At 37.6% G+C, this 24,075-nt stretch overlaps 1 protein-coding gene and 1 long non-coding RNA gene across 2 annotated transcripts in view; one reads left to right on the plus strand and one right to left on the minus strand.

The window, feature by feature from the left end:
- Positions 1 to 17,048, minus strand: part of LOC107594910 (uncharacterized) — a 19,058-nt gene extending 2,010 nt beyond the window's left edge. Inside the window, exon 1 of the long non-coding RNA XR_001610212.1 lies at positions 16,984 to 17,048. This is a non-coding gene — a long non-coding RNA (uncharacterized lncRNA). The remainder of the gene's footprint in view (positions 1 to 16,983) is intronic.
- Positions 17,049 to 18,126: 1,078 nt separating this feature from the next.
- The window catches only part of LOC107594905 (catenin alpha-1-like), a 140,156-nt gene continuing 134,207 nt past the window's right edge, over positions 18,127 to 24,075 (plus strand). The window contains exon 1 of the mRNA XM_016285119.1: positions 18,127 to 18,463. The gene's annotated coding sequence lies outside the window, so the exon portion shown is untranslated. The remainder of the gene's footprint in view (positions 18,464 to 24,075) is intronic.

Genomic DNA, 24,075 nt, shown 5'->3' on the forward strand with positions numbered 1-24,075 from the left:
ATACTTTAAGGAGAATGATATATATATATATATATATATATATATATATATATATATATATATATATATATATATACACAGAGTTTTTTATTCTATTTTAAATTTTTTTAAATTGAATGAATGTTTATTAGGATTTTTGTAAACACTTCTTAATCTTGGGATAATTTTTTAACTTAGCTTGTTACAATGCATTTTGAGGTTGCCTCCTCAGCAACGGATTCATGCTGTGCTGCCTTAGAATTTGGCCTAGAGAAGATATGTTATTAGGCCGCATAATTAATATACCAACATCTTAAAACAGCCTTCTCAATGGGAGAGCGCCTAAAATGTCTTAAGATGCGGCCTAGCTCACTAGGTTTTGGAACAGAGCTACGGGGTCTTTAAGCAGCGAAATACACATGCTGTGCTCCGTGAAAGCGCATATGCATCTGTGTGTGGTGTGCAGCTCAATGGGGAATATTAGATGTGATGATTTCAAAGAGAAAGAGTGACTGAGAGAGATGGTATGCTAGAATGCTGATGGGGCCTGGGAGTAAACTGCCATACAAGCCTTTAATCTGGAGGTAGCTCATTGTGCTCCTGGGCACGTCAGAGAAGCGTAAGTAGCTGTGTGAATTATGGGATGCCGACCATGGGGGGTAGCGTGCGGTATGAGCATGAAGAGAAAGATATGTGCGAGCTGATTAATAATGAAGAGTTATAACAGCATGGCAAAGCTTAGGCAAACATCTCTGCAGACTGTCACGCCACATAGAGCGGAACTGCTGCCTCCATCTGCTGGAGCTCATGTCCAGTAGCACCAGCATGCTGATGTGAGCGGTAATGGAGATGATGATGGCATCTGAAATCACCCAGATGGGATGGCTGGCATCTCTCTGGAGGACATTAGTGAACTGGCGTATTTGTGCGGGACCCTGTCTATGCCTGCGTGAGGTGTGTAGGAGGGCGGGAGAGGACACATGGCGAGAGAGGAGGAAATCATTCATTTTGTGACCCGTGTGTTCAGTTATGGAGAGACCTTGAGCATAATGTGTGTGTGTTTCTGTCTGTTAGAAGACAGTTTTTAAATGTGACGCTGTGATGAATCAGAGGTGAAAAGGGAAACCAATAATAATGGTCAAAACAACATGATAATAGATTATGATGTAGTAGCCCCATGAAGCAGTAGACGGGAAGACCTGTTCCCCTTTCTGCCTTTTTATGAGAACAGATGTGTATGTTTGTCCAACGTTCCATTTGCAGTAGTAAATAAATATTATACACAATAATGGAGTTCTTGTAACATAGAGCTAGCCCTTAAAATGGGGAAAGAGAGAGAAAGATATTTCTTTTGTACTATTATTATTATTATATTTTGATTGTTAAAGAAGTGTGAAATGTTTGTCAGAATAGCATCACCTGACTTCTGTTCATTTTTAAACAGATAGCCCCGCCTCCAAACTCTTGCCATTGGTTGAGGCATTGTTGCTGTGTCAGACTGGCTGAGGTGCACAAAGCAATGGTTTGATAGCACCACAGAGCAGAGGCGGACAGTAACTAAGTACATTTACTTGAGTATTGTACTTAAGTACACTTTTTGAGTATCTGTACTTTACTTGAGTATTATTTTTTCTGGGAACTTATGACTTTAACTTCACTACATTTGAAAGACAAATATTGTACTTTTCACTCCACTACATTTCTACCAAGGTCCTCGAAGTAGAAAGTCGGTACTATGTAGCAGCTTTGAAAGTCAGTGGGTGATTTTTTTTCTTCTCTAAAACATGACTTTCTTTTTTTTCAGACAGTTTATAATCACTCTCGTAGGGCTACAGGAAGTGATTTCCCTGCAAATGTGATATTTATTTACAAAAATTCAATAATAAGAAGTTAATATTGTGGTATATATTAAGACACAATATTGTCTGATTTTGCTAATTGTGTACGTGAAAATATTACCCATAAAGCCACAGAAGAACTGTTGTGCATCTCCTAATAAAACACAAAAGGTGTTTGACTGAAGCAGCACTGCACAGACTGGTCTGTGTGTAACACCAAAGTACAGCGAGAGCGATTAGACAGCATTAAAAATGTTTGTTTTGATGTCAAATAAGTCTTGCTGTTTTGCTTTTTTGTTAAAGCAGTGTTGCTGTTGTAAAGTTGTACAGCTACAGTTGTGTTGCTGGGTTTTAAAGCAGGTTTGATTTTTTTATCTTCCTTATCACTCTGTAGTGTATTCAGCAGGTGTAATGTATTCTAAGTTGCTTCAGAAGTATTGCAAGTATTACGTACAACAATAAAACAGTGCATTGACATAAAAAAGGAAATTTACTTTTGGTACTTAAGTACTTTTAAAAGCAAGTACTTCTGTACTTTTACTAAAATCTGTCTGTTAGAAAACACTCTCTGTCTTTCTGTTGATTCCAGACATGTCTTACCCCTCCTTTCTCCCTCTCTCTCAGTCTTATATATACAACGCATTCTTTCTGAATCCCTCCTTCTGTATCCATCTCTCTCTCTTGATATTATGTTTTAAATATGTCTTACTTATATGCGAAGTATGCATGCTTAAATGTATACATTAGCTTCTCTTGTTTTTCTGTCCCCAATAAAGACATGAATGTTATGACTACAAGGGTAAAGGAGTTCGTGATGAAACCATGAAGACAGTTCAGCATTCTTCGCAAAAGTCTATTCCTAATATGTCCATGTTTTTCTGTACATGTGGCTATTTTATATAAACACATGTTCTTGGCCAAAGATCCTACGTGTATGTTATTCATATCCTCATTGGTTAAGAGGATGAAACTCCCCTCGACATATGCCTATATAATATCTGTATTTCTATGAATAAATTGAAGTATTGAGGATACATTTGACTGTGTTTTCTTACTTCCCGGCCGTATCTACACTTTAAGTAACTAAGAATTGTTCAAGGTGGCAAAGAGAATTTACAAAGGGACCAAATTGTTATTCTTTATTAACACTGTCTTTACAACTTTTACTTGTAATGGAGTAATATTTGACCAGCAGTATCTGTACTTTCACTCACAGTAATGGAGTTGAGTACTTTGTCCGCCTCTGCCACAGAGACACAGAGTTTATATACTTTTTGAGAAAATAAACCTGAATGGCATACTTATACTTATTTCTGCATATTAAGAGGAGGAAGTATTTGACCAAAAAATATTTACATATTTTAGCCCCATGAAATCTACATTTGTTTTGTCACTTTTAGTTCATATTCCAGAGGTGCCTACACTTTTTACAACAAAAATAAACTTGATCATGGGCCAAAAGTAAAGTAAATGTGGCATTATATATAGTGTGTATATATATATATATATATATATATATACGTACATTTACATTTAGTCATTTAGCAGACGCTTTTATCCAAAGTGACTTACAAATGAGGACAATAAAAGCAATCAAAACTAACAAAAGAGCAACAATATGTAAGTGCAAATGACAAGTCTCGCTTAGCCTAACGCAGGTAGGATAGAATAGAAAAAAATAGAAAGCTAGTGTTAGTTTTCTTTTTCATAAAAAAAAGATAAATAGATAAAGTAGAATTAAAATAGAATAGAAAGTGCTAGAGTTAGAGGGTCAAATAAAGATGGAACAGATGTGTTTTTAGTCGTTTCTTGAAGATGGCTAAGGAATCAGCTGCTCGGATTGAGTTGGGCAGGTCATTCCACCAGGAGGGAACAGTTAATGAAAAAGTCTGTGAAAGTGATTTTGTGCCTCTTTGAGATGGCACAATAATTCATCGTTCACTTGCAGAACGCAAGCTTCTAAAGGGCACATAAGTCTGAAGTAATGAATTTAGGTAAAGGGGTGCAGAGCCAATGGTGGTTTTGTAGGCAAACATTAATGCCTTGAATTTTATACGAGCAGCTACTGGTAGCCAGTGCATATTGATGAACAGAGGTGTGACGTGCATTCTTTTCGGCTCATTAAACATTAATCTTGCAGCTGCATTTTTGATTAATTGTAGAGGTTTGATAGAAGTGGCTGGAAGACCTGCCAAGAGAACATTGCAATAGTCCAGCCTGGATAGAACAAGAGCTTGAACAAGGAGTTGTGAAGCATGTTCTGAAAGAAAGGGCCTGATCTTCCTAATGTTGTATAAAGCAAATCTGCAGGACCAGGCAGTTTTAGCAATGTGGTCTGAGAAATTCAGTTTATCATCAATCACAACTTTTCTAGCTGTTTTTGAAGGAATTATGGTTGATGAGCCTAACTGGATGGTAAAATTTTGATAAAGTGATTGGTTTGTTAAAACCACAAGCAGTTCTGTCTTAGCCAGGTTGAGTTGAAGGTGATGGTCCGCGAATGCCCACTTTTGAAGCAAGATTGGTTGCTGTCCAAGAGGTTGTTCTGTGTGAGAAAGGCAGATACTTGGTTGAACACAACTCGTTCAAGTGTTTTTGCAATGAAAGGTAGAAGGGAAACCGGTCTGTAGTTCTCTGAAAGAGTTGGGTTAAGAGTGGGTTTCTTAAGAAGTGGGGTTATACGAGCCTGTTTAAATGTTGAGGGAAAAACACTAGTGTGAAGGGATGTGTTAACGATGTGAGTGAGTGCAGGTACAACAGCAGATATACACACACACACACACACACACACACTAAATTCTAACTAAATTAACTTATATTTTCTACATTACAATGCAAAATAAAACAAAAAATTATAAAGCAAAAAGACAAATTAGAAATTAAGATAAGGCCAAATCAAAAGTCATTACGGGCCTGCTGGCCCTGATTTGGACATCTCTGGTTGAATTGCTTTGATGTCATCTATTTGCTATCCTGTTGTTTGAAAAGGGGTATCAACAGGAAATACTTCAACAAGAAAAAAATATATTTTTTTCATTATTCTTTTGTTTTATTATTACTTTATATATACAATCTGAAACAACATGTGACACTGAAGACTGGAGTAATAGCTGCTGAAAATTCAGCTTTACTGAAAAAGTATAAAATATAATAAATTAGAAACAGTTGTTGGTAAAAAACTGTAAAAATGTTTCACAATATTTCTGTTTTACTGTATTTTGATTAAATAAATGCAGCTTTAGTGAGCTTAATACACTTTTAAAAACATTAAAATATATTTTGAATAGTCGTACATGCAGTAAATATAGAGACAGGGAGAGACAGAGAGAGAGAGAGAGAGAGAGATACAGGTATGACATCACAATCAATGCTACCAGAATTTTAAATTTGTTTGGCATGCTGTTCACTGACCGCATGGCCAACTTTAATGCCCCAGTGGTCACATTTCTCATTTCAATTGCTTCATTTATGCCATTCTTTGGCATGGTGGTACATGTCTAGTTCTAACTGCTGCAAACCTCAGTTTGTCTTTAACAAAGTGATGTGAGATGTGAAAAAATACTCAAGGCCATACATATTTTATTCCTTATTTCCGTTTCTACCGGATACACTTTGACCCTCAAGACAATTTGGACAATTATTCTGACCCATTTCAGTGGATGAATATACAGACCATGATAAAAACACAACAACCTTGGAATATGTGACCTATTGTTTGCTGTCAGCCAATCAAATGCAGAGCTGCAGCACACAAGCATAGCAGCAAAGGAGAAACTGACAGGCAGCCCCTTTATGCTGTGTCACTGTGCATGTTACACCGAGTTTGAGTGGCATATAGATCTGGATTACTGATATGCTCTACTCTCAATTTATTCCCGGAGACATTTAGGGCCATGATATCTCTGGCTGGAGGATGGATGGCTAAATGCTGCCAGTCCTTTGTGCTTTATGATGTGACTAGTGCAAGACAGTTACCCATATTTTTTTGCAGAGCTGCAACCAACTACAGAACCCAGTCACAGTAGACAGTAGGACAAATGACAAGAGCGCAGAAGCTGTTGACTGGCCTCCGTGTGGCCTCCCTTTACACAATCAGTGCATGACCCCTTTCGAATAGATGTTTCAGGAGCCGGTGTCATATGCAGTGAAAACACTTTGCGGGTTGCTCTTCATTTGTCAATGTGTACATTTGCTCTACATGTATCACATGTGTTCAACAGCATCACATAAAGCCTGATTTAATCCATGCAGTTCAGTTTGAATGACGCACACCTTTTGAGGGATGCAAACCTAAACATCTGTTTGCATCAATATTTTATATCAGTGCTTCTTTCATGTACATGTTACCTTGAACAGTATATGAAATATTTACCATGGGTAAAAAGGCTAAAGCAATCACAGTGAGGGATGGGCCACGAGAAAGGACCTGGCATTCATACTATAGCAGGCTGGCTCTCTTAAATTCACAAGTTAAAGGCTCTCAACAGCTATTATGATATACCCTTACATCTCACTGCCCTCATGTCTGACCCCTGTGTCTTCCCTTTTTACTTTATTCAGTATAGAAGGACCATAAAAAATGAACATAGTAATGAATATTACATCAATAATGAACACTGTATTTTCTGGGTCTCCTTTTCTGTTGTCTACAGTATGGGAAAAGTCATTTCTTGATTCAATAACAAGAAAGACATAGAAGAAAATGAAATGTGACAGAATGTTTTTTTTTAATTTGTATCAGAGTTGCATGGAGCTCAGATGGTGTACCTACATGTCCTAATAGCCAGTGAAAAGCCCCCGGCTGTGTTTCTTGATGTTTATTGTGGATTAGATATAAATTTCAGCCCGCTAAACCAGAAAAGACATTTGAATCAGCAATCCATAATCATTTTCCACAATTGCGTGTATGCAAATACGAATAGATGTCCTTGTGATCATGTAGAATTTAATGAATACATGCCATCTGAGTTGCTTTTCATAATTGCACAAATTGATCTCTGCATCAAAACGGGAAGAATCGGGTGAATCAGACAGTTCAGAGCAAATGTGTTTTCAAATATTTCAATATCTGAGAGAGCAGCAGGGAAGAATGAAATGGCAATGTGTTCGGTGAGAAGGTTAAAATGTTTTCTTACCCATTAGAACTGTATTTAATAACCACCGTGGAGTCTGAACTACAGCACACGGCATCAGTTCTTGGAAAATTGCGTTTTTCTGTCAATTAGGGAATGCAGGGTGAAAATGCAACATTGTGCAATTCAGATTTTGGCCTTCTTAAAATGCCAAATGATCAGTAGTATTTCTACAGACATCTAGACAATCAGTTTACATGTGTGTAATAATTACAGATAATTATATAATTAATAATGGGGTCCATAATCGGTGCTGTTATGCTGGCTTAGTGCGACAGAGCAGTTTTTTTGTGTGGAAGTTTTAGCGGTTTATTAGGCTGTCAAAAGTGGAGCGTTTCACCCATCTTGTGGCATATCTGAAAATGGAAGCAAAACTTTGTGGCTGCATATGATCCATGTACGTAAATATATATATATATATATATATATATATATATATATATCGACTGTCAAAGAGTCACAGGTTATTTACAGTGCAGTGCAGGGCCAATGACTGGAAGTTTATTGCCATCCACTCGGGTTGTATTTCACCATTGTACCTCAAGCCACTGAGCTGACATTGTATGAGACCACTGCCGCCAGAAATTTCCAAGAAGCCTCTGCTCTTGATATGTCTCATTGCAGACCCTTATTGTGAGTAGTAATATAAAGTTGCTTACCAACACTTGAAATTCATCAGCTTAAAACTGATCTACTGTTTCTTTGAAATGTTGAATAGTCAGTAAGTTTCAGTGAGTGTTTTTGGCTTTTCTCGTTATGGTGTGTTATCTTCTAACACACTGAATGGATTTTGCCCATAAATCACATACTGTATAAAACAGCATCTGTGGGCCAAATTTGGTACTAAACAAAAACAGATTTTATGTACTGTACTATACAGAGGACAATAGATATTGTATTATAATTTGTTTGTGGTGCTTGCTCAGGCAAGCCATATCTAGGGACAAGAATATCATAGAATGATAGAGAGTTGGGCAGGTGAGTAACCACCTAGCAGCCACACAGTATACCCTAGCAACACTCAGAACAAGTCAGCAACCACTTAGCAATGCACCAAAACCACTCAGAACACAGGGCAACTGCACAGCTAACATGCTAAAAGTGCCCTTTCGGTCCAATAGGTGCCCCCGGACCGCAATTTCTACAGAGGGGGAACCTTGTAATCTTCCTGAACACCATAGCAACTGAATTACAACATGTTAAGGCTTGTTCAGAACATCCTAGCAACTGCATAACAGCCTTGCGAACTCCCTGAACACTCTAGTAACACCCTAACAATGAACTAGCAACCATTTTTTATATATATATTTATAGCAACTGCATAGCAACATGCTTAAACTACTCAGACAACGACCTAGCAACCATCCATAACACCATAGCAACCGCACAGCAACATGAAACCACTCAGAATTTCTAGGAATTGATTAACAATGCAGAACTGCATAGCTACATGCTTAAACCACTTAGAACACTTTAGCAACTGCATGCTTAAACTGTTCAGAAGACCTTAGCAACTGCATAGCAACGGCCTTGAAACATCCCCGAACACTCTAGCATACTTATAGTTTTGAATGGGTGAACACACCTCACTTTTCCTTCAGAAAATGTTTGTGATGTTATTAACAAACTGACATTTTAAAAGGACAATTCTAAAGGATCGTTAAGATGAGACAGAATTTCATAGCTTACTTGTTACCTGTGAATGAAGCTTCACATTTGACTTACGCTGTTCTGCACTGAGATTCTATTTTGGCCACCAAAGTCTGTTTTTAGAATCACCTTTTCTTGTAGTGTGAAAATCTACCTCTTAATACCCGACATTCGTCTATGCTCTGCTACACATTTTTATCTCTTGTGACTCGCTGAACTTCACACTGCTCTGCACCAGTGTGATATATTGACACATCGACAGTAACAACAACTCAGATATTTACAGAAGCCAAAAACAAACTTCTCCATTATATGAGGTTTCCTCATCGGAAAGCATGTGTTAAAATAATGAGGCAGAAATTCAACACTGCATCTTCTCACTGTGGTCCGGGAGAGCTGTGACATTGTGCTGTTCCTATTGACTTATGATTCACACGCCGTATCTAGATGACTGAATAGCTGAAGGAGAAAAGCAGGTGGTTCTTGCTTCACATTCTCCTATAAACCTAGAAAAAATAAGCTTTGTGATGAAATGATAAGATAGTTAGGCGACTCAAAATGGATGAATAAACTTGTTTAGAATCAAAATATTTTTTTATTGTATTTCATTGTAATGGAATCCCTCAAAAAACATGCAACTTCCTATATACACACTACCATTCAAATGCAATACTCTTATTCAGCAAGGACACATTAAAAAGAATGAAAAGTGACAGTAAAAATTTCTGTTTCTAGAAAGAATCCTGAACAAAATGTATCATTGTTTTACACAAATTTTTAAGCAGTACAGCTGTTTTCAACATTAATAATAAGAAATCATATTTCTTGAGCGTCAAGAAAATTCAGCTTTGCCATCACTGGAATAAATAACATTTTAAAATATATCAAAATAAAAATAACCGTAATTTTAAAATGTAATAATATTTCACAATATTATTGTTTTTTACTGTATTTTGGTCAAATAAATGCTTGGTGTGCATAAAAGACTTTCATAAACATACTTTTTTGAATGGTAGTGGAAATTAATGTAGGCTATATAAAACTAAACGTTGTCATAATTTGTCATAACGTGAATCTTGCATGACCTGTGGAGAACAAAAAGAGTTAGTATCCCAATGGAAAAGCCACTCTTTTCCATAAAATGAATATGTATGGTGATCACTGGCTGTCAAATTTCTAACTTTGGTTGGTTAATAAAAAATGTATATTAGGTCAGACTCAAGGATCTCGTGGCATAAACAACGTCTCCTGCTGGTATTTCTTGGTCATGTCTTATCTCACCAAGGACATCATCTGTAGGGTGACCAGACGTCCCGCTTTTCCTGGGACAGTCCCGTATTTCAGCTCTACTTGTAGTGTCCTAATGTAGGCTATATAAAACTAAACGTTGTCATAATTTGTCATAACGTGAATCTTGCATGACCTGTGGAGAACAAAAAGAGTTAGTATCCCAATGGAAAAGCCGCTCTTTTCCATAAAATGAATATGTATGGTGATCACTGGCTGTCAAATTTCTAACTTTGGTTGGTTAATAAAAAATGTATATTAGGTCAGACTCAAGGATCTCATGGCATAAACAACGTCTCCAGACTCCTGCTGGTATTTCTTGGTCATGTCTTATCTCACCAAGGACATCATGTGTAGGGTGACCAGACGTCCCGCTTTTCCTGGGACAGTCCCGTATTTCAGCTCTACTTGTAGTGTCCCGACTTATTTTGAAAAAAAAAAATCATGTTTTGTCCCGTATTTAAAAAATTCTTTACGACTGGGTGATCAGAGCAAGTAGTAGAAGTGTTCTGTCCCGCCACACGCAGAACTAATCAAAGGTAACTAAGCTTGTCGTAGAACAAAATTACCATCCAATCACAATTCGTTATCGATTACCTTGCAGTAAGTGAAGGCGGGACAGACGGAATCACGCTCAATGACACACAACAGAAGCGCTCTCTCAGCCGGCCGCCCGCGCGATCCCAGTTCTGCGATCAGTTCTTGCGTCTTCACGTCAAACACACACACACACACACACACACACACACACACGGGGGAAAACATTCGGTGAAAACCGAATATGTGTCAGTATATTACGTTCATTCGGTCTTAAAGGGACAGCAGCCTAATTAAATACCTGTCTGTCTCAGTAATGTTAATCAAACAACAAAATATGTTAAATAAAGTATGCATGTTAAACCTACTGTATTAGAAAAACGAGTGTATTTTATTTAATTTGTATCTATTGTATTTGTCTTATATATAAAAAAAAAACTATGTACATACAGTACAGGTGTGTGTGTGGGTATATATATATATATATATATATATAAATAAATTAGAATACAATTTCTCAAAATGTGCTCATATGCTCAAATTGAACCTTGAGAAATACGGTCAACCTGATCATGTGAGCTAAACAATTCAATCCCAGCAAGCTATATTTCAGTCTAATAGTGCTTGCAGAGTCACAACATGCCCAGCCCTTAGATTTGTGAAACCCTTTTTAATCCTATATTTTACAGCAAAAGCGTATCTTTTGTCTTGAGGTGACATACAGGCTCATAATGGCCCTGTTATTCAAATAATGAACCCTAGAAATCATCATCATCTTCACCAGGCTTGTAACAAGCCTGCTTTTGTATTGATACACATTGTCATGAAAAATATGCATGACATCATGCTAGCGTAATTACAGCGTTCTTTGATCCTGTTCAATAATTCTCTGCAGTTCGTGTCAATAATAGGTTGAAGGAAGCAGAAGCCCTGTGGAGTGGGTCTGATAGATCTTGATCACACTGGGCCAGTGAGACCCTAAATGAACTCAAACTTCAATATATTCACAGCCCCTGTATTAATCCGCACTGACTCACCCGGAGCCTGTCAGAAACCTTGCATTGACCCAGCTCAACAGGAAATGTGCGTCTCTCTCTCTCTCTTCAACTCCAATCTTTTTTTTTCTAAGCCACTTGATTTCTAAATAGCAAAATAATTTGAATGACAGTTTCCATGGCAGCCTAGCAATGGAGTGCAGAAATTTATGACAGAGACATGTCGTCATTTAAATCAGTCCACTTCCTACGCAAGTCGATAAGAAGCTCTAGTTCCTATTATTGGAAAATCAGCGATGACTAGGTCTAGTGTTAATTGCTCCATGCTCTGTTTGTCTCTGTGTATACGCTTGTGACAGAGAAAATGGTGTCTGTAACCAATCAAAGACACTTTCTTATCAGGAACGCTGACAAGGGAACATAGAAACCAATGGAACATGGAAAATATGACAGTGTCAAAAGACTCAATGCATGTGACCCCTTCATAAATAGCTCATTAACTCCTTCCTTCTAATTCAGGAGGGATATTAAACAACCTATAAGATCATTATCTAGCATACAGTCTATCACTGCACACCAGTCAATGCAAAATACAATTAACAATCTGCGGCACTGAGCAGGAGTCAATTCGGAATCCTATAATAAGCTAAGCAGGGGAAACGCTATTACCCTCCAGGGACCTGTAGGAGGCGCCACAAATAAATTGTGATAATGGTTTATTTCAAGTTTCATCACAGTGTTTTAAACTCTCTCACTTACCTACTTCTCAATCTTGCTCCCATGTGGATCTTATAGTAAAATGGAACAGCTCACAAGTGATGGGCTTTACAAAATAGGGCTGCGCGACAAATGAACCTAATAGCGGAGAGTGCCGGAGGCACGTTAGCAAAGAATAGGCCACAGTTGATAAGTCGTTGAGTGAGAGCCTTATCCATGCATGAGAAATTATGTCAAATATAACATTTATTTCACGGACCCTAGAACAGACCGGCCAACTTCTATTAAATGTCACAGCGTAAATTGTTCGTCACAACATGGTAGAACGGTATTTAAAGAGCATTTAGTTCTGTTCTTGTGAATGGATGACTTAGTTACTGGAAAAAGAGCTGAAAAGTTGACATTTCCATGCTAAACATTTCTCACTCCAGCTTTAAGTGTGCATAATTTCTCTTGTTGCCTTTGCATTGGAATGACATTTGTTCTTTCTGATAAATCTGGCCACTATATGTACTCTTGAGTCACAAGGTGGCGCTCACTGGACCCCTATCAAAGATTTCAGACACCAGAGCTTGATTCGGAAATGTCAGTTAGATGTTAAATAATGCAAAAGCATGTCAACATCGTTCCCAAAGGTTTGACTGAACTGCCGAAAAAACACCCAAGCATTGCGTTTGCAGAATAGACTCTCTCCAGGGCCGTGTTTATCAGTCCACAATTGGCCTCATTATGAGAAACATCAAATCTCAGGGCGGACAGGATCACTTTATTATATTCATTAATTCCATAGTACTCTGTGTGCTAGTACTCCCAAGTTTCATTTGTATTTGTGTGTATGTTTGGGATGAAGCCCAGACTTTCTAAGGCTTTTGTTAGTGTGAAAGGCAGTACTGATCCATGGCTTCAGGGCTGGCTGTGAGTGATGTTCTCCCGAACACGGCCGCAAACGTTACTAATAACATAGAGGAATGCGACGACCATGGAAATGACTGTGCCATGCTGATAAGGGCTCCCACTGATGGCATCATAGTAGTCTATGTGAGACTGCAGGATGACTCAGTAGGGTGTGGTGAAGTCGTCATTACCGACTTTCTCACACAAAAACCCCTTCCTGGGAAAAATTCTTCAGAGCCCCCATAAGGAACATAGCATCTTTAAACATTTGATTGCAATGGAGGTATTTATTATTCATTCAGAGTGACACACATGTAGATTTCTTCAGTATAACAAGGAATAATTTATCACAACCTGTGCCTTATTTTCAAAAAATGCACCCATAGATACCTATAACACATATTACGCTTACAGCATCTTTATGCATATACTTATTATTTTGCATAATAAGATTTATTATTTAACCTATGCAATAATTATGACTAAATCTGCAGTTTTGACGAGTTTGTAAAAGCCAATGACAGTGAGTTTCAACTGTTTTGAGAATCAGAAAGTGTTTATCGTACAACATTAAGGAATTGTCCATAAAATCAAATACTTAATATCGTTATGAACTGGCCCAGCAATATTCAAAACGATTAACATGACATGCTGAAAAGGAAGCAGACAATTTTGGTTTCTAAAGGTCTCATGAATTTTGATGGTTTCGTGTACTCGGCTGCCAATAATTCATTGCACAAATCACATTGTTGTTGGCACAAACCATGTTTATCCTAGCTGCAGGTGAACCCGTATTTAATGTAATCTTAGCTTATGGAGTTTTGTGCATGATTTTTGACGATGAGGGATCTCAAGCAACCTGTCCATGTTGGCATCTTCTTAAATTGGCTAGCTTTAACCAAGTAAATGTTGATTTTGTGCCAAAATACTGTTTAAATGGATGCACAGCCTGTGGTATCAAATAAATAAATAAAATAAAATAAAATAAAAATATGGGAAGCACTTTTTCCCTGGCTTTTAAAACCTATGCCTTTTTATTTTGCCATCCTAACTAGGCATGATTACATTTGCATCATTAGCATTGCTTTTCCCTGATGTCTGCAATTGTTTAAGAACAGAACTGTAACCCGACACCTGAGAACCACTAGCTTAAAGGGATAGTTTAAAGCATTATACAAATTAAGAAAGTAAAAAATTAAAAATAAATTATGCAATGGAAGAAGACGAGCTCATGGCTAAAAATGGCCACTTTTGTTAACTGCAGAGCAAGGGACATTACTGTTTTAGCCTGGATTTCAACACCGCACTCTCACACCTTAATGACTGGTCTAAGTTTGAAACAGCAAGCGTTTGAAGGATCCACATTAACAACAAAACCTGATTATTATTCTTTGTATATTTACAGAGGTTCTGGAAGTTATCAATTAATGTCTTGTCCAACCAACTAATTTAGTGGGCTTTTTCTTCCTCCAGTGGCCTACCTGAAGAACAAGAAGTCATTGTTGTTAATGCACTCTACCTTCCTTAGCCACTGAGTTTAGATTATTGTCTGTGCTCTTCCACTAAAGCAATTTCCTCTGCGTATCTAATTGTTATTACGTCCACTTGGCTTCTCCTGATTTGTCTGAGAGTTATTTATTTATTTTCATTCCAGGGAACCGCAGCAGTTTCCCAATGGGCAACAACCGTGAGATGCGTAACTTGCAGAAAATATGAATTTCTAAGGGCTAAATTAACACAGCTCTCAATTACCCCAATGCTGTTTTATGTTCCCATAAAGAGAAACTTAGAAAATGCCATATGACACAGTAAAAAACAGACAGACTAGATGCAAAAACAACATATTGAAGAGAATAAAACATCCGCTTTCATGCACCGTCATCTTTTCTGTATGGCCATTATGGGTGAGATGCGCGTGTTTATTTTTTTAATACATCTGGCCCCATCCAATAACCTGCTTATTGCTCCTCAACTTCATTAAGCTCCAAGAAAAAAAGTCTGGCAGATTTGCTCATTAGATTTCACAATGGTATCCAGGCTTGTGAAGAGAAAGTACTTGTCATCCACAATGCAGTCCCCTCCTCTACCAAAATTGCTTAGCTGTGCATAAAGTCTGTTAAATTCTCACACATCGGTTCACCTACCCTCCCCCAAACGGACTATCCAGCACATGACCACAACCTTGTAGGACACATAGTCAGCAGAACTCTAAATTGAGATTTATACATCATCTGAAAGCTGAATAAATAAGATTCCCATTGATGTATTGTTTGTTAGGATAGGACAATATTTGGCCGAGATACAACTATTTGAAAATCTGGAATCTGAGGGTGCAAAAAATCTCAATATTGAGAAAATCGCCTTTAAAGTTGTCCAAATGAAGTTCTTAGCAATGCATATTACCAATCAAAAATTACGTTTTTATATATTTACAGTAGGAAATTTACAAAATATCTTCATGGAACATGATCTTTATTTTTGGCATAAAAGTAAAATCAATAATTTTGACCCATATTTTGGCTATTGCTACAAATATACCCCAGCGACTTAAGACTGGTTTTGTGGTTCAGGGTCACATATCATGCATATATGTAATCATTTCCACTAGAGGTTAAGGTATGATTTTCATGATAGTTGTATTACTCCTTCAAAAGAGTGGCCCCTCTCTCCCTCTGTTGACTGATAGAGAAGATAACTTGAGAACACCATTCAAACAGAATATGAGGTTCATCCTGCTCCAAAGATGAATATGACAATCTTATCTATAACTTAATTTAAATTCCAGCTAAAATATAAAACTCAAGGCATGTTCCATTACGAATTCTTAGAAAATACAAAATAAATTAAATGACTATCATCCACTTGGCTCTATTGTAGAGCACTATGCCCTCTCCAAATAATCCACTGAAAATGTAAGATTATTACTATTCATGCTACAATTCGCCTGGGACTCACATCTCAATGACTTCCTATATGAGTCAGACCCACTTGTGCTGCACTCTGCACTGTGTTCTGAGGGGGGAAAGAACTCATACCAGCTGCTCATATATTCACTGCATTTCCTTCTCCCTCTTTTTCACATATAGATTTTTAAGGAAGGATGAATTTGGCCACGAAATTAAGTATCATTATTAATAATAGGCAAACTAAACACAAAATTAGTTGCTTACAAAGATATTTTAAAATAATCTAATCTGGTTTGCTGGGCTCTCAGCCTAACTAAACTGGTGTTCAACTGGTTGGCAAACTGGCCACCCAGCCTGACCAGCTGAAATGTGCCTCAAATCATCTATCTATCTATCTGTCTATCTATCTATCTATCTATCTATCTATCTATCTATCTATCTATCTATCTATCTATCTATCTATCTATCTATCTATCTATCTTATTTAAAGTGCCCCTATTATGCCATTTTTACGGTTCCTAATATTGTTTTGGGAGTCTCCTACAATAGGATTACATGCATGCAAGGTCAAAAAACGCTTTTGTTTTCTCAAAATATGCATTTAATATCACATAATTTTCCAGCGATTCTCAAACAATTAGTTCGAAGCAGTTTAAAGATTCAGTCTCTCTAAACCCCTCCTTTCCGTGAGCCTGCTCTGCTCTGATTGGTCAGATGGCCTAGTCTTTTGTGATTGGTCTACGGCGTACAGTGCATTTCGGAAACGATATGCCTATTTCAATAGTTCTGTATTTTCTATAGAAAATATAAACATCTATTATTTATCATACTTACAGGTTGTGATTCAGTGGAGCAGCTGGTCCAAATAAACAGGATACTGATCCATCTTTCAACATTTTGAATCCTGCGTTGAACAGTCGCCAGTAGAATGACGTGTTTGTGGGCGGGGTCAAGTTGTTTGCGGCCGCCAATGTAGAACATAGGCATGCATTATGCAAATGTGTTACCCCATGACGTGTAGCCATCACGGAAGCAGGATTCTAATTACTTTTTTTATTATTATTGAAAACATCGATTTATTACAATGAAAGATAGCCTTTAGCAATGATCAAGAACACAAAACCTGTTACGAGGGATTTAGAATAATAACAAGGTAAAGAAAGCAAGTATCAAGATAAAACAACATAAAATAAGAGTAAAATACAATAATAATTATCAAAAACTAAATAATAATAATACAGATAAATAACAGAAAGAAAATAAATATTTTTTTTTTACTTTTCTTTTTGACTCAAGTATGAGTTAAGAAAGCTCTTCTAAACATTCTATCTCAGTTCACAGATGATTCAAACCCTTATTTAAAATCTGGTATGTTTTAACTGCTTTTTTGTTTCTTTTTAATTTACAGAGGGATTCAGTGCAACTTTTTAATTCAGAGCAAAATGCAATACAATTTGGTTTAGAAGCTGTAACTTTACACTTATGGATATGACCTTTTCCAAGCAAGCACAGGATTTGAATAGCGTCAGATCCAGTGTTACATAACAAAAACAGGACCATTTCTTCAGTGATATCAATAAGGTTATTAAAGGAAGTAAAGATCAAGTTCAAATCTCAATCCAAAATGGTACTATAAAGGGACATCTAAAGAACAAATGAAGCACCGATTCATTTTCAGATCCACAAAGAGAGCATTCTGGGTGAATATCCATACATTTAGATACAAATAACTTGCAGGGGGTAAAAATTGTGAAGGATTTTAAGATGGATTTCTTTAACTGGGATTCTAGTTACTAACGACTGGTTTCAGCTGTTCAGAGTCCATTCTTTATTTTGGGAGACAATAACTTTATTTATCATGCACTTTCAGCTTTACAACTTTGCAGATCGTTTACATTCACATACAGCTACACTACACACTGCATGAAAGGCAATATTGGAAATGGCGTAATTTAAAAATAATTCTTATGTATTTGTCTTTCTTCTTTATACATTATACATACTGTTGCTTAGTTTAGAAAAGTTATGATGAAAATGTAAAACAAATTTAGCCTACTGTTGCTATGCCAATAAATAAAGCACAGGAACTGAGCTGAACTGAATTGAAACTTGATAGTAAGTAGCGAGAGAAAATGAAAGAATATGCACATTTCCTCTTAAATTGAGTCAACAACAGGGTACCTTTTAATCCGATACCATTGTTTTTTCAATGTCCCCCACTGCGCGCTCAGCTGAACTTCACTCGAGTTCTCGAGCCACTCCCAAACACACCTGATAACACCGAGCGACTCGATCCGCCATCAGCCTCCACATTCAACTCACGGGGAAAACCGAAACTCCTCCTAAACACTTCGCCAACTCTTACATTTAGCATCCAGACGGGCTATTTTAGGCCGGTTTTAGTGGATTATATCTTTTGGCTTTTGTTTAGCCGCTGGGAGGGATTATAACACGCGAAAAAACTTTACCACATCTTTTTAAAAGTCTCATCCCTCCATTTTGAGTCTGACAGGAATTTCAACAGTTTGGTGAGTATGTTTAGCTTTTTTCTGGCTACTTTAAATGCCATTATTTTCATCATTAACAAATATAAAAGTGAATTTGCCTCATAATTGGTTCTATTTACGTCTATATTGTGAATGCACGAACGACAGAAAGGCGCAGTTTGTGTTTGTGGCTAACGTTACATTGTTAGCTCGTTTCGCAACTTCTTGGAATGTTTGGGATATTTCTGTCTCTGTCGTTTCATTTGACACTAAATAAACACCAGTTTGTTTCTTGTAGACGTCTTGTTAGTCATCTTTTGACGAATTTAGAAGCGTCGTGAAAGGACAAAAGAGTTGACGACTACTTAAGAGTATTAAACAGAAACTATCCTGAAAACTTTGGTGGGGAATGCTAGTTAGCCGTTAGCTGCTCGTCTGGTATCAGGACAAATGTGTCGGGAGTTTTTATTCTTAAGGGCGTGTTTTTAAAAATCAAAACAAACCACGTTAATGTTATAGTATGTGTTTTAATTTTTTGAAGTCGACTAGGATAATAGTTTAAGGCATTTGAGAGACTAAAATCCATTCGAGGAGTTTAGGGCTCTGCCTACACCACAAACTATGGATGAGGCCCTGTGAGCTCTGCCCTTAGTACTAGTGTATACAGGATGCACACAGTTACTGAAATAACAATGTGTTGTCTATCTAAAATAGCAATACAGATAATAATATTTCTCTCTTTAACGTTACCTGTTAATATGTAAGTGATAATGTACAGTGAGTCAGCTCGTCATTATTGCTTAATAAACCCTCATTGGCTTTATTTTGTGATAACTGGCTGTACAATATCCCGTTTTACAAGTATTTTATTATATATTTATCAGCTATTTCACGGCTACCAAATACATTACGTGGTCTAGATTCGATTTGTAACGTCAATTGTTTTGTTAAATAACCTGTATAGAGAAATGTGAAGCTGACGTCACACAGCGTTGAGTTGTGGGAAACTGCTTTGTTTATCCGCCATACTGGTAGGATCGCGCTGCCTTTCCGCTATTGAGTTTAGGGCAGCAGTTTGATTTTCTGTCGTGATTGTGAAAAATGTCACCATTGTATGTCATTCATGCTGCATCGAGAATTGCAATAGTAACTCGGATCATCGTTCTGAGCGAAAACTGGAAAATGTAATGTTTTTTTCGCCTTTTCTATGTGTAAAAACACCAAGGGAAGCAGGTCATGGAGATGACGAGAAGACGCCGGATAGTAAATCACTCAATAAAATAATCACATTGATGGGTGTTTTTGAAAGTTTTGATTTTGTTTGGCTTAATTAACGTTTCCTTTGTAAGTATGACTCTCACTTTGCTTGTGTATTAGCAGAACTTGAACAGAGACATTATACAACGCTCAACACGAATAACGCTTAATGTACCAAGACAATGATAAAGACAAAATTGTAAAGCACACTTTGTGCAGATATGCATATGAGCCCAAAATGTGACCAAAATGTGTTTATTTACACGTTAAGCATTTTCCTCTTATATAGAGGGCAAGTCGTGGCCTAATGGTTAGAGAGTCTGACTTGTAACTGAAAGGTTGCGAGTCTCGGTACTGGCAGGGATTGTAGATGGGGGGGAGTGAATGACCAGCACTGTCTTCCACCCTCAATACCACGACTGAGGTGAGACCCTTAAACCCCCAACTGCTCCCCGGACGCCGCAGCAAAAATGGCTGCCCACTGTCCGGGTGTGTGTTCACTACTTACTGCTGTGTGCGCGCACTTGGATGGGTTAAAGGGGTCATATGATGTTGCTAAAAATAACATTATTTTGTGTATTTGGTGTATTGAAATGTGTAGTCTACTCTACCAGGATCAGGAAAGAGTCCTCCATAAAATGCGCTGGACACATCAGAATATTTGGGTTGAACTGTTCTGTAACAGTGTTGTAAATACAGCTTAACCACTGATTTCTAGTCGTGTCCTCTTTTGGAAGACCAAACAAAGTAGTTTCGCATTCACAACGAGAAACGGCGTCACACACGGTGGGCTTGAGTGAGCGACAGCCGGAGGCCTAGAGTGAGCGGTGGCGGGCGGGCTTGCAGCAACCACATGTGACGACCCCGGGTTGGACTCCGCTTTGTCCACGGTGAAAGCCTATCTGGCGATCCACAGCGCGAAGTTGATGTATTTCCTCAGTGACCAGCATGAATCAGCTCCAGGCATGACGAAGCGGATATCGTCCTCTTTTGGAAGGCCAAACAAAGTAGTTTCGCTTTCACAACGAGAAACGGCGTCACACACGGTGGGCTTGAGTGAGCGACAGCCGGAGGCCTAGAGTGAGCGGTGGCGGGCGGGCTTGCAGCAACCACATGTGACGACCCCGGGTTGGACTCCGCTTTGTCCACGGTGAAAGCCTATCTGGCGATCCACAGCGCGAAGTTGATGTATTTCCTCAGTGACCAGCACGGATCAGCTCCAGGCATGACGAAGCGGATATCGTCCTCTTTTGGAAGGCCAAACAAAGTAGTTTCGCTTTCACAACGAAACACACAGCGCATTCACAACATGGCGGCGGCGGCAACAACAATACTACAGCGAGAATAAGTTACGCCTTTCTTTGCGTGAACATTTGGGCGGCATTATGCAAATCTTCCCACTTCGTGACGTGGGGGCATGTTAGGACGAGGCGTTTTAGGTAGGTGTGGTTGACTCTTAACTTTTTTTTTATAAAGAATATCTCCTTGGATTTGAGACTTTAGTCTTTGCAACTTTACAGATCTTCTTTATGCACCAAGAGCTTGTAACACTCCAAAGAGAAAGGAAAAAATGAAATCGCATCATATGACCCCTTTAAATGCAGAGCACAGTTTCCGAGTATGGGCCACTGTTCTTGGCTACATGTCACGCCACTTTAAAGAAAACACTTAATGCACTGAGATAGTGATATTAAAAGACCACATTCTTTGTACTATTTACTAAAAAAAACATACTATGTGCAGGAAAACAAATGACCCCAAAATATAAACTTTTAACGTAACTGCCTGTTCAATGCATAAGCCATGTTAAGCATTTTGTTTTTATGGTTTTCTAAAGGGAGGAAAACACTTAACGTGCAATTAAATGCGTTGCGTTCATATTCTGGGCTTATCTTCACATTCTCTATATTGTCTCAGATTTTGCAAAGGCAAACGCTCTTTACAATGTATAAATCAATCGATAACTGAGATGCAAGATGGCACCAGTTGCGTTTGCGTGAAACAAGAGTGAGCTATTGCGCCGACATGAAAGTAGCACCGGTTTCTATTGCCCGGATGACTTGATTCTGATTAGTTGGGTTGTGTCCTAAATCCCCTATTCTTTTTAAATGGGGCAATATTCGAGGGGACAGCCATTTGTAGTGGTGTCTGAAACAAGAGTGGATGTTATCGAGTGCACTCATTCAGTGCCATAATGCACCGCAACTAAGAGTGTAGAACCGATTTACACTCAATGGCTAGGGAATACCCATATTGCACTGTACGACTGCAACTGAATCATCCATCCATCTGATTTTGAACACAGCCATAGTTGCGCCATCCACTGTTGTCCATGGCAGTGCCTTGTAAATCTCGAGTTGGTGGAGGTTTCTTTGCAGAATCATGTATAATATAGTTTCTCACCAGGATTTCCAATGGTAAACATGATTGTTTAAAAAATAAATTGAAATAATCTGGGTTGATGGGTTCAACAAAAGTTTGTCTTTAATAGGGATGGGTACCGAGAACCGGTATTTTTTTTGGACTGGTACGTAATTGGGTCAATACCGGAATACTGATAAGCTCCAGCAGGGTTTCCGCGGGTCTTAAAGTCTTAAATTTAGTTGTATCAAATTTAAGGCCTTAAAAGTCTTAAATTGTACAAGAAAGTCTTAATTATGATTTCAAGAGGTCTTAAATTTGGGGACGGAAAGACCAGAATTGCGATATGGCTGAATGTGACGATTAAACTTCAAAAGGCTATGATTTCATTAAATAAACACGAGTGCTGCACGTTCAAAGTCCGGTGCTGCGCTGCTTTGTGTACAGCAGTCACCCGGGAAACCGTTATATTTCTACCAAACGCTCCACCTGCTGTCAGAATGAATGAGCATTTTCAATAAAACTGATGTTTTGTTCAGAGTTCAGACAAATGCAAAAATCGACCCATGTTTTTACCCTGCAAACACCCAGCACTTTAAATGTGAACTGGTGGATCGATAAGAAGACAATGCATTATAAAAATCTAAACAGAATAGGGGTGTGCGATATGAATGGTCTGCGATAATATAGTAATTGTTGTTTTAACGACGTGTGATTTGATATTATCGAGTATATCGCGAAAAGCAAACAAAACACCTACAGAGTGCGCTTACATTAGATGAAGTCTAGCAGGTTAGACTAGTGCGAGCATTTAGAGTGCGTTCTTTCACTGACTGAATTAGTCTATTAAAATGCATTTAGAATTATCACAATTCAAGATATGGGGCAGAAAATTTATATATAGTCCTGTCGCAATCAATATATCGACTTATCGCGCAGTATGTACATGACCTCTAATTTTTGGTGAAGCAATATATCACCCATTATATTTACTTAGAAATTAATGTCACAGTGTTTTTTGCATTACACTAAACTTTGCAGCTTCTCGTACATAACATGGTGGAGTCATGAGGTGCTAGTTCAAATTTAAAAAATGCTTCTACAAAAAAAAAGTTTAATCTGCAGATATGATCTTGTTTAGGGATCTGTGCCTTTGTGCATACGGACATCTGACTGATAAATAGTGAATATGTTTCTCAGCAATAGTGTGCACCCTTAGTTTACAGAGAAAAGAAGGTCAGGGAAAAATCTGTAGATGGAAAAATCTCCATACAAGTTGTTTGTGCATTTTTCTTTTTTTGTACTTGTTATTTTGCACTTTATGCTAGAAAATGTTTATTTGCTATTTATTCACGTTTAAGGTATCTAATATTTTGATACTTAATTTCCATGATCTAAATATTCTTAAAAATTGAAAGTTTGTTGTCATTTCAATAAATTTGGAAGTGTGTAGGCCTTCTTGCATTATTATGCTGTTACATTATGATTATATGGTCAGTGGCATAAAATGGTCTTTAAAATGAATAATATCGATTATCGCAATTATTTCTGGGGAAATATGTCACATAACAAAAAGTTATCGTGACCGGCCTATATTTATATAGTTTCATATAGTTATTATCACACGAAAAGTGCCGTTTTTTTCTCTCTCCAAAAGTCAGTAGGGGTGGAACGGTTCAACTTACTCACGGTTCGGTTTGTATCACGGTTTTAGAGTCACGGTTTCGGTATGGTTCGGTATGTGCTATGTTTATGCAAAAACTATACTGTCAAATGAAAATAAGAGTAATCTATCTAACTACAAGCAACAGCACAAATACAATAGAGTAAAGATAAAAATATATATATATTTTTTTGGTAGGTCTAACATTAGTTTTCAGGTACAGAATTTGAATAAAGTAATGAAATGTAAAACAGCTTTGCATATTTGACTGTATAAGTTAAAGATTAATCTTTTATTAAAGTTACAAAAGCCATTCAATCAAGAGCAGTGAGTGATTTCATTGTTGTTGCTGTTTGATTAATATTAAGAAAGT

This window comes from Sinocyclocheilus grahami, unplaced genomic scaffold (genome assembly GCF_001515645.1).
Source record: "Sinocyclocheilus grahami isolate Dianchi unplaced genomic scaffold, SAMN03320097.WGS_v1.1 scaffold192.1, whole genome shotgun sequence".
In the NCBI taxonomy this organism is placed as follows: Eukaryota; Metazoa; Chordata; class Actinopteri; order Cypriniformes; family Cyprinidae; genus Sinocyclocheilus; species Sinocyclocheilus grahami.